This window comes from Rhipicephalus microplus, unplaced genomic scaffold (assembly GCF_043290135.1).
Source record: "Rhipicephalus microplus isolate Deutch F79 unplaced genomic scaffold, USDA_Rmic scaffold_17, whole genome shotgun sequence".
In the NCBI taxonomy this organism is placed as follows: Eukaryota; Metazoa; Arthropoda; class Arachnida; order Ixodida; family Ixodidae; genus Rhipicephalus; species Rhipicephalus microplus.
Genome location: NW_027464590.1, coordinates 12,808,045 through 12,824,372, shown reverse-complemented (window position 1 = coordinate 12,824,372; position 16,328 = coordinate 12,808,045). Strand labels below are relative to the sequence as shown.

The 16,328-nt window shown below is 47.9% G+C and overlaps 1 long non-coding RNA gene across 1 annotated transcript in view; it reads left to right on the top strand.

Moving 5' to 3' along the window:
• The window catches only part of LOC142785050 (uncharacterized), a 98,197-nt gene that overhangs the window by 12,548 nt on the left and 69,321 nt on the right, over positions 1–16,328 (top strand). The gene's annotated exons all lie outside the window — the stretch shown is intronic.

The following is a 16,328-nucleotide window of genomic DNA, read 5'->3' as shown; positions in this document are numbered from 1 at the left end:
AGACGGGTAATTTGAATCATGGAGCCAGTTCCCAACCCGTAACCTAACGAAGTTGTTCGGTTCCGCGAAGGGAAACGTGGAAGACCCGCGCACAAGAAAGAAAAGAGGCTCCTTCGTTCACGCGGTTCACGAGCGGAGCCATCAAGGTCACCCCTGTTTGAGACTAGAAGAGGAAAGCCTACTCGGACGTGCATCTTGCAAGAATCACGTCAAGTGCTGTCGTCTGAGATTAGGTCATTGTTGGCGTGCACGTGTGCCATTGTCAATGCCGCAGGAACGTGACCACTGGGCTGACCAAGACATGGTACAGCACTGAGACTAGCATATCCTGCCCCGCTATACGTCATTACCGAGTGTTGTTAGGATGGCGGGGCGCCTCGCTGTCGCGTGCACGCCTGGTCAATGCGTAGGGCCTGACAGTGTACTCTCCCCGCTTAAGGAGGCTTCTACAAAGCGACGTTTATTGAGAAGCTCATGGAGCTTGAGCGAATAGCTACCGACGGAGGTCAGCCGATACACGGCCTGGCTTGGGAGAGGTTGTGACATGCAGAGAACCTATCACTTTGCGTGTTGTATTCGCTAACGTCGTTTCTACTTATGCAGTGCCTATTATAAAAGAGTTTATGTGATTGGTTGTGATCATGGGAGCCCCAACATTTGATTATCTTGTGTGTTGACCCTTTCTTCATCCGAGGGTTGAAAAGAGGGTGTTTGAATGTGAAATAGAGAGCGGAGGTTCGGGCTTGGACTCGGGCAGGCACCTGAGGCTGCAATGAAGCGTCTCTTCACCAGGCTACGGCTCCTCCTTCACGCCGCCACCGAGCCCTCGAGCCATCGAGAGGCAGCCATTCCGAACCTCAAACACCTTCTATCCTTAGCTAGTGTAGAAGCTAGCCCACGAGCTGGAAATTGACCATTTGTGGGAAAACCACTGCGCATGAGCAGTAACCGCACAGGTAGCGTTCCTGTACAGGCGTTTTGGTTTTGGTTGGAAAACATCAGCCTGGCGTTCCATCAATATGACCCGTAGTAACGGCGAACACTGCCGTTTTCACGCAAACACCGTACCTCACAGACGGTGCACAAGCCGTCCTCACTGAACCTATAGTTAATCGACAGACATTTCAAGGTTCAACTTCAAGTGTATAACATAATGTTCTTCTTAAAAGAGCAGGCGTAATGAGCCTGGCGAACCGTCGAGGTAGCGGAGTGCAGGTATCACCTCACTTGGTTATTTCTCAGGCTGAAACGCGTAAAATTCTTGTTTTACACCGTGTATACAAACGTCAACAGAATGTTTTTCTCCTTTACCTTCTTGTTTCAGTAACGAGCATGCGTTTTTGGTCCTAAAGCAACAAAACAAGCGCATTTAAACCGCTAAACACTGCATTGAGCGTGTTAGTTGACGAAGATGTTTTCCAACCAAAAGCGAAGCTTTCCTGTTTACACGACAGGGGGCGCTCACTTTTCCGGGGGCTAAGGCAGGGGTGCCCCCTGTCACCCTTATTATTCATGATGTACCTACAAGGATTAGAGGCAAAATTAGAGGGAAGTGGACTGGGCTTCAACCTCTCTTTAGTCAAACAAGGAAAACTTATTGATCAGGCATTACCAGCATTAATGTACGCAGATGATATAGTGCTAATGGCCAACAACAAGGAAGATTTGCAGAGATTGATGGACATCTGCGGTAATGAGGGAGATAGGTTAGATTTTAGATTCAGTAAGGAAAAATCACCAGTCATGATTTTCAATGACAACGAAGGTAGTGAGCTTAAAATACAGGAGGTCACGCTAGAGATAACAGATAAATACAAATATCTGGGCGTATGGATAAGCAATGGGACCGAGTATCTGAGGGAACACGAAATATACGTGACGACTAAAGGTAACAGGAATGCAGCAGTCATGAAAAATAGGGCACTGTGGAATTACAATATGTATGATGTTGTGAGAGGAATATGGAAAGGGGTCATGGTTCCTGGGCTGACGTTCGGCAATGCGGTCTTGTGCATGAGATCAGAAGTTCAAGCAAGATTAGAAATTAAGCAACGTGGAATAGGTAGGCTTGCTTTAGGAGCTCACGGGAATACACCAAATCAGGGAGTACAAGGTGATATGGGATGGACATCATTTGAGGGCAGGGAAGCTAGCAGCAAGATAAAATTTGAGAAACGATTGAGAGAAATGGGGGAAGAGCGTTGGGCTAGGAAGGTTTTCAGCTACTTGTACATGAAAAATGTCGATACAAAATGGAGGAAGCGAACCAGGAAGTTGACTGGTAAATACTTAGAAAACAGCAGGTGGCCAAACCAAAAAGAACTATCGGTTAAGAAGAAAGTGAAGGAAACGGAGACTGACATGTGGAGAATGGGCATGATTAAGAAGTCCGCACTAGAGATCTATCGAACTTTTAAGCAGGAAATTGCCAAGGAAAGGATCTATGATAATACTCGGGGTAGTTCTCTACTGTTTGAGGCCAGGACGGGAGTACTGCGAACCAAGACATATTGGGCCAAATACGAAGGGGTAGACACAGTATGCAGTGCGTGTGGAGAGGAAGAAGAAACTGCCGAACACTTGATAATGTTCTGTAAAGGGCTTCACCCTATAGTTCAGGATGATGGCGCAGAGTTTTTCAAAGCACTGGGGTTTAGGGACCGGGAGGGCAAAATAAACTTTAAGCGGGTAGACTTAATCAGAAGGAGGTTATCTGATTGGTGGCTAAAGTCAAGACACGAGTGAAAATTAAACTCTTCACTGCAAAGTACGAATCCTCAAACTCACTTTTTAAGAAAAAAAAATATAGTTTTTGGTTCATTAGGTGTTACGGCTTGGTGGCGCTAGCCACCGCCCGATCTAAAGGGTACAGCCATATCCATCCATCCATCCATCCATCCATCCATCCATCCAGGGTCAATTTAGTCACACCGAGACAGAAGTAGATACTACATCACCGCGTTCCTTTAACCACAGAAGGGACAAACGAATGGTTTCTCAAATTTCACGCTTCGGCAATCCTTCTTTTCCGTTTGGTGCAAAGAAAGGCATTAAATTCTTATGCCTACAGATCACAAAGTACACCGTCATACACACCGTACATTTTATCTCCCATACCGGACGCAAACTCTTTGTTGAACCACAGACGCTTTAAAATAATGGCCGCTGAGTGAGCTGCATACTTGAGATTGTATACTGAGTTTTTTTGCCAATTTCAGTTTCATTAGCCAAGTGCATCGGTGCCGCGACGTTTTAGAAGGGCTCATTCACAATTAGGCTCACTCTACTGCGTCTGCTACTGAGACAACGAGCGTATCAACAATCCTGTAAGTGATAAAAAAGAACTGACTTGTGGTCAAAAATAAGTGCGCTGCACTGAAGATTGCATGAGCGAGTCACGTGATGTCGTTATATATGTCACAGCGACAGCAGCGCTGGCCTCTCCAATACTCGCCCTTGCCACCAATACTCATGCTGTGAGGTGCAAAATTTGTATCTTCGTTATATACTGCTAGTATAATGTCTTTTATCCCATCTGATGGTAAGCCAGCAGATCTTTAAGGCAAAATCAGAATCTGCCTCAACCTCAAAAAGGTAGTCTTAGATTTTCATGAAATACTTGGAAAAATCAAGTGTAACGCAAAGACAAAGTAATGACAGCAGAACTGAGATGATGAAGATGATGATGATGATGATGAACAAACTTTGTGTATTTAGCAGAAAGGTCCTCTTCCCCATTCAGGTGCGAGAGGAAAAGGGAAGACCAAACCTAGACGACGGCCATGATCCCATGGGCTCTGGCGGCGTCTTCGACCTGCCGTATTAAGCGCGCTTGTAATTGAGAGTCAGAACTGAGGAGCGCGGCATCCCATCCACTCCCGTCTGGAAATTCGCCTCTCATGGAGGCCTGCGGGCATGCCCATAAAATGTGGCTCAAGTCCGCCCTGTTGAGGCAAAATTTACACTTGTCCGAATGAAGTTCCGGCACGCAGCGGTTCATTGTTACCGGACTAGAAAACGTGTGGGTCTGGAGTAGGCGCCACGCCACCGCCTGTCCTTTGTTCAACGACGAGTGTGAGGGAGGGTAAATTTTCCTGCTTAGCCTGTAATACTGCGTAATATCTCTGTAAGTGGTCATCCGCTAAAATCTCTCATCGTCTTCCCCGTTCAACCAGGGCAATCCCGAGGCTCGGTCTGTAAGTCGTCGAGCTGCCTGGTGTGCAGCCTCATTGCCGGGCAAGGAGTAGTGAGCGGGTGCCCAGACTGTTTCTATTGTTCGTTGGTCTTTGCATCCAGCCAATATTCTTAAAGCTATTTGGGATATTCGCCCTCGTGCAAAAATTCTCACAGGCGTCTGCGAGTCACTAACAATTGGTGAAGTCGAGGTGGATGCTATGGCCGTTGCAATAGCTGCTTCCTCCGCCTCTTCTGCAAAGCTCGTTCTCACCGAGCCGCCGACCTTATGATTTCCTTTGTAGTCCACTACTGCTATAGTAATGTTGTCATTTCCTTTGTATTTGGCCGCGTCAACCTATGTTGTTTCCGGTAAATCTTTTACGTTGTTATGTATATTTTTCGCTCTTTCAGCAGAACTGAGAGTCACACATAAAAAAAATATGGTTTGTTTGTTAGGTGCACTTGCACAAATTCGCGTATTTTGTGAGACAACCGCTTATTACATTGATGACTGTAGGAAAGCTATGCCCTATTAAGAGAAAAAAACTAGGCCCAAAGAATCAGATCATTGTGTTCGCTGCACAAGGCCTCGCCACTTTGCTAAAATATGTAGAGCAAGCTTGAGATCCACGATATGTTGGAAAGGGCATGCGCCATCCTTGTGTCGGCAAAAAAAAAACTTTCAGAAATTTTTATAGTGACTGTTCTAGGTGAAAGTGAAGAGAAGAAAGAGCAAAATGGTACCTGCCAAACTGCGAAAATTTCATCAAGCGATTTTCTAAAGGCATTGCCCAAAGACCGAAAGAAGTCATGTTAATGTCGTGTTCTATTGGATACTGGCAGCCAAAGATATTTTAAACGAAAAGGGTTGCCTGAGCAACTTGTTCACTAGTGAGAAGAAAAGGAAGGCTCACGATAAACTCGTTTGGAGGAAATGATATTGAAAGTGTCATAAGGTGTATTAATGTTAAACTAATTTACTTGTAGGGGTGAAAAAGTGTTTTTATAATTTATGGAGTATAACATCCTTTGAAAAGCAAGAGTACCGTTCCTACCTATCAAAGAGCAAAAAGAAGTATGAAGCGAATGAATTGAAGCTGGCTGACGACTTAAGTAGAAACGCAGAGTGCACTGAAATCGGCATGACTGTTGGCTCAGACCAGTATTGGCAAGTGATAAAAGGTGTCATCCGAAAGCTAGAAGAGAAGTTCACCGCAACAAAAATTTCAATCGGGTGTACTGTACAAGGACAAGCTAAGGTGTACAACAATGAAGCAGAAATTGAAAGTAATGGTGCTTCACTATGATGTAGAGAAAAATCACATAACGACCGAACCAGAAGAGGTCACAAAGAGCAGGATAATTCGCGTGAAGGAAACGAGGATGTTTGCTCACGACGCAAGTTTCTGAAGGAGACCCATCTTTGATAAAACACAAAGACAGGTACCTTGGTTGTGGACACAGTAAAGTTATTTCACCTAGTCGCATCAGCAGGGAAAAGGGTGACGTGACGACCGAACAGCGACACACTCCAGAAGATGTCGTACATAATTGCACAATTACAGTGAAGACACGAGGTTTCTCTGCAATTATGCAAACGCTTCTGAGGAAGACAGAGCTTGGATAAAACACGAAGGCAACATGACGCAAAGTGGACAAACATACAGCGATAGCCAGCCTGATGTGCAACCAAGTGCGACGATGAAAGTTATAGCGAACGAAGTCTCATCAGAGCAAGGAACTCAGACAACCACAGTGCAAGTTAAAGCATGACACGTCAGCAAGTCGTCGGTCACTGATGCGCAGAGAGGACCAAATAACCTTGTATCGATTGCGATGGCAACATAATACTGAAGAAAGTTCGCTGAAAGGGCTAACTGAAATTCGGAGAAGTCAGTGTAAAAGAAAATTGGCAGATCACACGTACAGTGGGAATCGATGATATGCGAAGCAAGAATGAGGAAGGGAGATATGGCACTTTCGGATCACCACAACGGTACGTGGTGGAGGTTATTTATGCCGCACACGACCTCCATGTCATGATTGTAATGTTTGAATGTGTCGTTCACCTTCGTAATCTATTCACCTCACGTGATGCCACATTTAGTATGTGTGGAGCTAGCGAAACGGATGCCCCGCCACGGTGGTCTAGTGGCTAAGGTGCTCGGCTGCTGATCCGCAGGTCGCGGGTTCGATTCGCGGCTGCGGCGGCTGCATTTCCGATGGAGGCGGAAATGTTGTAGGCCCGGGTGCTCAGATTTGGGTGCACGTTAAAGAACCCCCAGGTGGTCAAAATCTCCGGAGCCCTCCACTACAGCGTCTTTAATAATCAAATGGTGGTTTTGGGACGTTAAACCCCACATATCATCATAATCATCATTAGCGAAACGGATGCGAGCACGCTAGGAGCTTGGCATGTTGTCGTGTTCTTAGATGACACGCGTCAAATGATTATCATGTTTGCGCCTTCGTCATCCATTGACGTCGCGTGACACCGAATTTGGTATATGTGGCGCTGGCAAACCGGCCCTGAGTGCATCATGATGGGCCAACTATACTCCAACGTAAAGTTGACGCATGCGCATGCTGGGCACAGCGACGCTACGTTAGAAAAACGCGAGCACTGTATAGTTTGACACAAAGCGCGACCGGCGTGACCAGCGTCCGTCGGCGCGGCCCGATGGCAACCAGTGAGAATGGCGACATGCTGCATTTGGCGCCGATGCATTACCCAGACAGCACTGCGTCTGCCTCTTTTGGAGATGTAGAGACGCCGGACGAATTGAAACGCGCATGCGTCAAAGCAACGCAGCACGGCGCCGCCTGCTAGAATATGATAGGACCGGAGGCTGGCGTGGAAACGCTGGAGTGACGCGACGAAACGGACGCTGGCGCGCATGCTCACTGGGTTTCGTCGAAGTGAATTGGCGCCATGACTGTGGCATGTAGCGATGTACCAAACATGACACGCATCTCATGATTATCAAGTTTGTACCAATCACACAACTTCGTCTTCTATTGACGTCACGTAATACAAAATTTGGCTTATGTGAAGCTGGCGCAACGGCCGTGAGCACATCATCAGTGTGGCATGTGGTCATGTTGTTACATGACACGCATGTCGTGAATACCATGTGTAGATGTGTCATTTACCTATGTTGTACGGTCGCGTCACATTGATTGATTGATTGATATGTGGGATTTAACGTCCCAAAACCACTATATGATTATGAGAGACGCCGTAGTGGAGGGCTCCGGAAATTTAGACCACCAGGGGTTCTTTAACATGCACCCAAATCTGAGCACACGGGCCTACAACAATTTCCCCTCCACCGGAAATGCAGCCGCCGTAGCCGGGATCTGAACCCGCGACCTGCGGGTCAGCAGCCGAGTACCTAGTCACTAGACTACCGCGGCGGGGCAAGGTCGCGTCATGTATTACCGAATGTGGTATATGGGAAGCTAGCGAAACGGCCACGAGCGCATCTAGAGCATAGCAAGTAGTCATGTTGTTACATAACACGCATCTCATGTTTATCATGTTTACAACACTGAAATAATTTCGTCATCAATTCACGTCCCGTTATACCAAATTTCGTATAAGTGAAGCTAGCGAAACGGCCGCCAGAGCATCATGAGTGTGGCATGTAGTCATATCATTACATGATACGCATGTCATAATTTTCATGTTAGCGTCTGTCGCTTGTGTTCTTCATGCAATCATGTCATAATATACCAGTTTTGCAACATGTCATATGAACGAAACCACCGCAAGAGGAGCAAGACCAAGATGTGTAAATCATGGCATTCATGACATACATATCAGGATGTTTTATGTTAATCATAGTCGAATGTGCTTGTCATACAGTCATGTTGTGCCATACCAAGTTTGATATTGATACCATTGTTCAAATGGCCAGGAGAAGTAAATGTCATAGGCGGCTAGATAGATAGATACGCTCAAAGTCACTGAAGTTCGCAAAGAAATGCTTCGCATTTAAAACTTGAGAATTAAACAAAGAAAACTGAAGGACTCTTCTAAACGATGTAACTTGAAATATTGGAAAGAATCAACACAGCAATGTTACGCCAACAGACAAGCTGCATCAGTGTAAAGATGTTAAAGAAGTAATCAAAAACTTTTTCATTGCGTGTATGGAGCAGGAGCATGGTCCCATCGGCTCCCGACTACGCTTTCATAATCTTACCAAGGTTTATGAATAATCCAACAGGGTGTGACAAACCAAGGTGAGATGTGCTCAGTGCACTGGTGTAGCTTGTATATTCGTGCGATATTGGTTTCTTGATTATTCATAATATTCATTGTTACATAATTTGCAAGATTGCGTCATTCTTTGTTTATTTCTGCAGTATGTATCAACGATGGCTTTTTTCTCCCATACGGTATGGCCTTTCGGTCAACGCTCTTCACCCGTTCTTCGCCCGAGAGCGCTGAATTTAAACTTGACCGCCCTCGTGCAGGCCCTCGGGACAGCCAGAATTGGAGAGGTGAAGTAATGGGCCTTAAGAAGCTTGTTAATTTTCTTTTCTAGGAAATGGGGACCGGCAAAGGCACAGCCCCATAGGATGTTATGAAGCACAGAAAATGACTTTTTACATCTGCTTTGTTGCACACATGTTGCCTTGACCATCCATCCGAATATAGTTTTTCTTGCTGTCAACTTCTCACCTAGCTTTAGGATACCACCCTTCGCTACTTTCCAATACTCGTCTGAGCCAATAATTAAGTCAATTTCACTGCAATTTGCGTTTCTTGCGCTGACGTCGGCCAGCTTCAATTCATCCTCTTCATACTTCTTTTGCAGTTCGATAGGTAGGCACAATACTATTTCTTTTGAAATGATGTTCACCTCCAGTGCTTTCAAAAGCACTTCTTCACCACTATAGGCACTTTTCAGTTTTACTTCCACAAACTTCATGAGTCCTGCAGTTTCACCTTCTCCCGACGAGCCCATCGTGAGTCGCTCTTCTTTTTTACCTTAACGGGCAAATATCTTATTCAATCTTCTCAGAACTAAAGATCTTTAGCTCCCCGTATTCATTAAAACATTACAATAACACGACTGACTTCTACCTTCTGCCAATACAACTGCAGTCTGTAGAAAAACTCTTGAACTCTACATACATTGGCAAGTGGACGCTTGATTTTTCTTATCTTGGAACCTTAACATACACTTCAGACTGGGCTGCTATGCTTTTTTTGCTCCGGCACACAAACATTGCATGATCTTTGCAAGTCATGTTGCACATTATGCTTGCCTTACTTATTTTGGCACTATGGTGAAGCCTCGCATTTAAATAAATGTTAATTGTTCCCACGCTATTTAAGGGTGCCCTTCTCGACGAAGGTACGCATTGATGTTATGTATATTGCTAATCATCTTAAGTTCGGATTGAGTGGTCCTCGCAAAGTCGCATTCAATGGTTTCCAGCGTCATAAACTGCTCCGTCTGTTCGTCAACTTTCTTCAACATCTCTGCGATGTCTGATCTGGATGTCTAGCAAGAAGCATATTGCTGTAGGATATTTATTCTACTGAAACTTGTTTCTGCTTCGCTCACTAGATTGGTTATCTGCGCCCTGAGCGTCATTTATAAAAATGACTTTCCTCTTCATTTTCAATAATCAGTAAAACTATTGGTCGCTTACAGATTGCAGCAGCGCGTCGTCATCCGTGGCTGTGTCATCCTTTGTGTCTGTTGGCCTTCTCTTCATCTGTGTTTTGTGGCCAGTCTGTCGTCTCGTTATTCTGTGACCAGCCTAATAAGCATATACCGTTGGCTATCCAGTATAGAAAAAGTAAATGTAGAATAAAATGAAAGAAAGTGGAGACTGAGGACGAGCAGTGCATGAGGCATAACTTTTGCAGCATAGTGACACATTTAAAGTTTTAGCCACAAAGAACACAGGACCCCGAAGAAAGTACGGAACAAGGCGCAACATACACATATCATTTATATCGTTGAAAAAGTCATGAAATATGTAAAATTTCGCAATAACAAAAGAAAGAACAACAACAGAACAAATAAAATAAAATGAGCATATATTTGTCAAATATAATATTGATCTTCATGGCCTTTTTTGTTGCCTTTTGTTTGCTCGCTTTTTGTTGTGGTATTTTGCTTGTTTGTGTATACTTTTGCACGTAATGAGTTCCAGTGGTACAGTGCGCCTTGTCTTGCTCGTTCGTCTGCGACCATTGTTATTAGCGCTGTAACCAAGAGTGGAGCTACCCATGGAACTATATATTCATAGAGAGAAAAAGAGTGTTCCACACAGTGGGCCGGCAGTTTTGTCTTGGTTCCTTCGGGTAGTGGCTTGGAGTCACTGGACTCAGAGGAGGAGGAGAAGGAAGGCAAGAAATGAAAGGCAGGGAGGCCAACCAGACGCACGTCTGGTTGGCTACCCTGCACTGGGGGAAGGTATGAGGGGAAAAAAGGATTAGAGAGAGTTGTGAAGGGTAACGTGTGTGTAGATGTGACCTTGTCCGTTTCACGCTTATAAGCTGTCGCGTAGTCCGGTCGTCTTTAGAAAACTTAGCAATACCCGCGTCGCTTTGCTGGCCTGTGACGCGTAGAGCTATGAACCAAGCATCTTCTCTTCGGAAAAAGGTCTACTGTGTAGTGTCTTTAACGTTTCGCATAGCAAGTTGCGTTCACTCACAAAACGTTCACATGAACACAGTAAGTGTTCTATTGTTTCGTCATTGTCGCACTATTCACATCGGGAGCTATCCGCCATTCCTATGCGAAAGGAGTACGCCTTTGTAAAAGCTACTCCTAACCACAGGCGGCACAGTAAAGTTGCATCCTGGCGGGAGAGGTGTGATGGAACTTGAAGCTTTCTCGATGGGTCCAATTCGTGTAGGCGGTGGTTCCTGACAGTGGGGTCACTCAGCCAAGTTTCCTACATGGTGTTAGCGAACGAGTGAAGACCCCTTGCGGCGTCGGTTCTCCACAATGGAATTGGGGTTGTCATGGCGTCTGCGTGGGCGGATCGGGCAGCATTATCAGCAAGGTCGTTACCGACAATACCACAATGTCCCGGTAACCATTGGAACACCACGTCAATTCCTTTCGATAAAACTTCGTGAATCACTTCTCTTATTTCATTCACTAGTTGTTGATGCTCCTTTTGTCGTAAAGCAGATTGCAAGCACAGAAGTGATGCTTGGAGTCACAGACCACAGCCCGTTTTTGAGGTCGGGCTTCCGCGATATAATGTATAGAAGCCCGTAAGGCGGCAAGCTCTGCTGCTGTGGATGTTGTCCTATGCGACAGTTTGAATTTTATAGTGACCTGGTACATCGGGATGACAACAGTTCCTGTGGAGCTGTCAGCCGAGACCAATCCATCAGTGTAACTGTGAGTCCTCTGGCCCTATTTTTCGTTGAGTAGCGAAAATGTCACCTATCGTAGGACCACTGTTGAATGACGGCTCTTGTTCCTTATTTCCGGAACAAGGAGGCACACCTGTGGTTGTTGTAGGCACCACGGAGGTGACGCTGGTATTGTTGATGGAGTGAAGCTAAATGGAAGGCATTCTCAATGGGCAGAAATAATCTTTGAAAATATCACTTGCGGTCTTTAAAGTGGCAACACTGCAACATGGTGACCAGGAACTCGGCAGAGGTGTCTTATGTGGGCTCTAAAATTGTCAGTGGTGATGTATGTTTAAATTGGATGCTCTCTTGCGATCATAATTGCCCCGAAGATTGAAGTGCGTCGCGGCAATGCTGATCACATGCGTAGTGCTTGGTCTTGCAGAATTTCGAGGGTGCGGATGTTCGTCTTGCACGTACTTGCCAGTAACGGCAAGCTGTAGCGAAAAAATCCCAGAAACAGTGCCCTGTATAGCTGCATTATTGACCACATCGATGCGCCCCAAGATTGCATGCGGAGGAACCGCATTATATTGCCACATTCCATTTCACAAGTTTTTGTTATCGTTCCTAAACACCACACGATTCTCGGCGCAAACCGCGCCTGCAGGTTTCGAGAAGGTTCCGGACTGTAGTAGATCATTTCGATAAGATCACGCCCACTGTGCGAACGGTACAGATTGTTCTGGAACCTACGCCACCGCCAGCGATAACGCTAGAACATTCGACGACAAGGGTATAAATGCCGACGCGCTTCGCCGCTTGTCAGTTGTTGATCGAAGGCCGACGCTGTGTTCGCCGCTATCAGTCCGAGACTGCTATCTGTGCAAGACTGCTGCTGTAATTAGACTTTCCCTTTACCGGGCACAGGTTCGCCCAAATAAAGAGTTAAATCCCAACACGAAGTTTTCTGTCTTTGGCCACGTCACGACCCCGTGACATCTTGTGGAGGTGCTGCTTCGTTCATGTACCGGACGCCCCCGTCAAGCCGTGAACCCAGCCCCCTTCGCGGAGAAGACACCGACGCCAACCAAGAGCAGCGAACGAGCCGCCGACAGCAAGGTCTCCCACCGGAGTACGGCCTGCTACAAGACAAGGCGCGGAAGACCAAGACCATGACCTCGACTGCAGCGACAATGACAACCGGAGCGTCCCAGCCCGTGATCGTCATTCATCAACCCAGGGAAGCACCAACGTTCCATGGCTCATCGTTTGAAGACCCGGCAACCTGGCTAGAAACATACGACCGTGTGGCCGCCCTCAACCACTGGGACAACGAAGAAAGACTCCGTCGTGTGTACTTCTACCTGGAAGACACCGCAAGGACCTGGCTAGAGAATCGGGAGTCCACGCTCCGAACGTGGGATGTCTTCTGCGGCGCATTTCTTCAAACGTTCGCAAGCGTCGCTCGCAAAGAGAGGGCCGCTGCTCTACTCGAGACCCGGGTTCAGCTACCAAACGAAAAGGTTGGAATTTTCACAGAGGAGATGACCCGCCTATTCCGTCACGCTGACCCAGGCATGCCTGAGGAAAAGAAAGTTCGTTTCCTCATGCGAGGGATCAAACAGGAGCTCTTCGCGGGACTAATGAGGAATCCACCGAACACCGTCCAAGAATTTGTATCCGAGGCGACCACCATCGAAAAAACACTGGACATGCGCACCAGACAGTATAATCGTCGCCTGACTCCAGAATGCGCTGCTGCTCAAGCCAGTGACTCCGACGACCTGCGTGAAACGATCCGAGCGATCGTGCGGGAAGAGCTGCGCAAACTGTTGCCTTCGGCGCAGCCTCAAGTGGATTCGATCGCCGACATTGTGCGAGAAGAAGTCCGGCATTGCTTCGAATTCCCGAAACACCGCCGCCCGAGCCAGAAACTATGAGCTACGCCACTGCAGTGCGCCACAACGCTCCTCCCCGTCCACGCCAAAATGCCGCCCCGTCACACTTCCGTCGCCAGACGCCACCGCTGCCACCACCCCAACCGACGTTCTACCGTTCCCCAGCGGGCCAGCGCAGTGCACCGAGAAAAACGGACGTTTGGCGTGCACCTGACAACCGCCCGCTCTGCTACCACTGCGGCGAGGCCGGGCACACATACCGCCGTTGCCAGTACCGACAGATGCGACTGCGTGGCTTCGCCGTCAATGCACAGCGTCCGCCGCCAGGAGATCGGCCACGTGACATCGCCGACTACCTGGCAGGAACTTTAATGGACACCACGAAGTCCTTCCCGATCGCCGTCGCCCAGCCGCCGCATGTCACCGCACCCCCGGCAGTACTCTGGCCCAACGCGGGGCCAGTATCCTAGCCCGTATCCGGGAAACTAAGGGCAGCAACCAATGGAGGTGCGGTTGCTGTGCGACGAACTACCGAAGATCCTCCGACGACGACGCCGACGCGATGGAGCTTTTTGAACACAATCCCAACCAGGAAAAGCCCTGAAGGCAAAATCTCACTTACCGAAGGTGGCCGGACGACGCAACATGGAAGCAGCGGAACAAGGCGACGCAGCCGTGACCCGACGCCACGCCCTAACTGTAATGCGAGACGGCGAACTAGCGACCTCGACGTTCTTATCGACGGCCACAGTGTGACTGCTCTCGTCTATACTGGAGCCGACTATTCTGTCATCAGTGGGTCGTTCGCCGCAAAGTTAAAGAAAGTTAGGACAGCTTGGAAAGGCCCAGAAATCCGCACAGCCGGAGGTCATCTCGTAACGCCTGCAGGAATCTGCACAGCGAGAGTCACCATTAACGGACGCATTTATCCTACAGACTTCGTAGTCCTACAGCGTTGCTCGAGAGATGTCATCCTTGGCATGGACTTCTTATGCCTCCATGGTGCTGTCATCAACCTAAAAACAAGGTCGATAACGTTATCTACAGAAGAAGCTTTACCACCGCGCACGCCGTCAGGACACCATGCCTTGAATGTGCTGGAAGAACAAGTCACCATTCCGCCTCGCTCAAGCGTCATTATTTCAGTCGGCGCTCCTAAATCGCCTGACTTGGAAGGCGTCGTTGAAGGCAGTCAGCATCTGTTGGTCACCCGAAATATTTGCGTCGCAAGAAGAATTGCAGAGCTGCGGGGAGGCAAAGCAACGGTTATGCTCACGAATTTCAGCAATGAGTACAAACAAGTGAACAAAGGAACAACGGTCGCATACATCGAAGAAATTGTTGAAGCCACCAGTGCTTTCGCCCTCGCCGATTCTGCGGAACCTGCTCAGAGGAACCAAGCCCCTCCCATAGCTCTCGACGTCAATCCCAGACTTACGAACGGTAAGCAAGAACAGCTCAAGGCCCTGCTCCTGCAATACGAAGATTCCTTTTCGTCGTCATCGAAAATTCGGCAGACCCCAATCATGAAACATCGAATCATAACCGAAGAAAATGCCAGACCACTCCGTCAGAGTCCGTACAGGGTTTCGACGCAAGAACGTGATGCAATAAAGAGACAAGTTGATGAAATGCTGCGAGATGACATTATCCAGCCGTCCAAGAGCCCGTGGGCATCCCCCGTGGTGATAGTGAAGAAAAAGGATGGGACCCTACGTTTCTGCGTCGACTATCGCGGCCTGAACAAAATCACAAGAAAGGACGTGTATCCTCTCGCACGAATAGACGACGCCCTTGATCGGCTCCATAACGCCAAGTACTTCTCGTCAATGGACCTCAAGACTGGCTATTGGCAAATCGAAGTCGACGAAAGAGACCGAGAGAAGACGGCGTTTATAACACCGGACGGCCTCTTCGAGTTTAAGGTGATGCCCTTCGGCCTTTTCTCAGCGCCTGCAACTTTTCAACGCGTTATGGATACAGTACTGGCAGGATTGAAGTGGCAGACTTGCCTTGTGTACTTGGACGACGTCGTCGTGTTTTCCTCGAGTTTTGACGAGCATCTTCGGCGCCTTGAAGCTGTACTTCAAGCCATCAAGACATCCGGACTCACACTGAAGCCAGAAAAGTGCAGATTTGCGTATGAGGAGCTCTTGTTTCTGGGGCACGTTATCAGCAAGTCTGGAGTTCGTCCCGATCCACGGAAAACAGCCGCCATCGCCGATTCCCCGCCGCCCACTGACAAGAAGGCCGTGCGTCGATTTCTGGGCCTGTGCGCCTATTATAGGCGGTTCGTGAAAAACTTCGCCCGCATCGCCGATCCTCTCACTAACCTTACCAAGGCCGACTCGGAGTTCAAGTGGGAAACGCCACAGGAACACGCTTTCTAGGAGCTTAAACATCGACTCCAGACGCCTCCGTTACTTGCCCATTTCGACAAATTCGCCGAGACAGAAATACATACTGACGCAAGCAGCGTAGGTCTTGGCGCCGTTATTGTGCAGAGGGCTGACGGACTTGAAAGGGTTATTAGTTACGCCAGCCGATCGCTATCCAAAGCAGAAGCAAATTATTCCACAACAGAAAAGGAGTGCCTCGCCATCATCTGGGCTACGTCAAAATTTCACCGCTACCTCTACGGCAGGCCCTTCAAAGTTGTGAGCGACCACCACGCCTTGTGTTGGCTAGCCACCTTGAAGGACCCTTCAGGTCGCCTCGCACGATGGAGCCTGAGACTTCAAGAATATGACATTACTGTCATTTACAAGTCCGGCGAAAAACACTCCGACGCTGACTGTCTCTCTCGTGCGCCTGTCGACCAACCGCTACCCGACGACTCGGATGACGACTACTTCTTGGGAACGATAACTACCGACGACTTCGCTGAACGACAGCGGGCTGACCCGGAA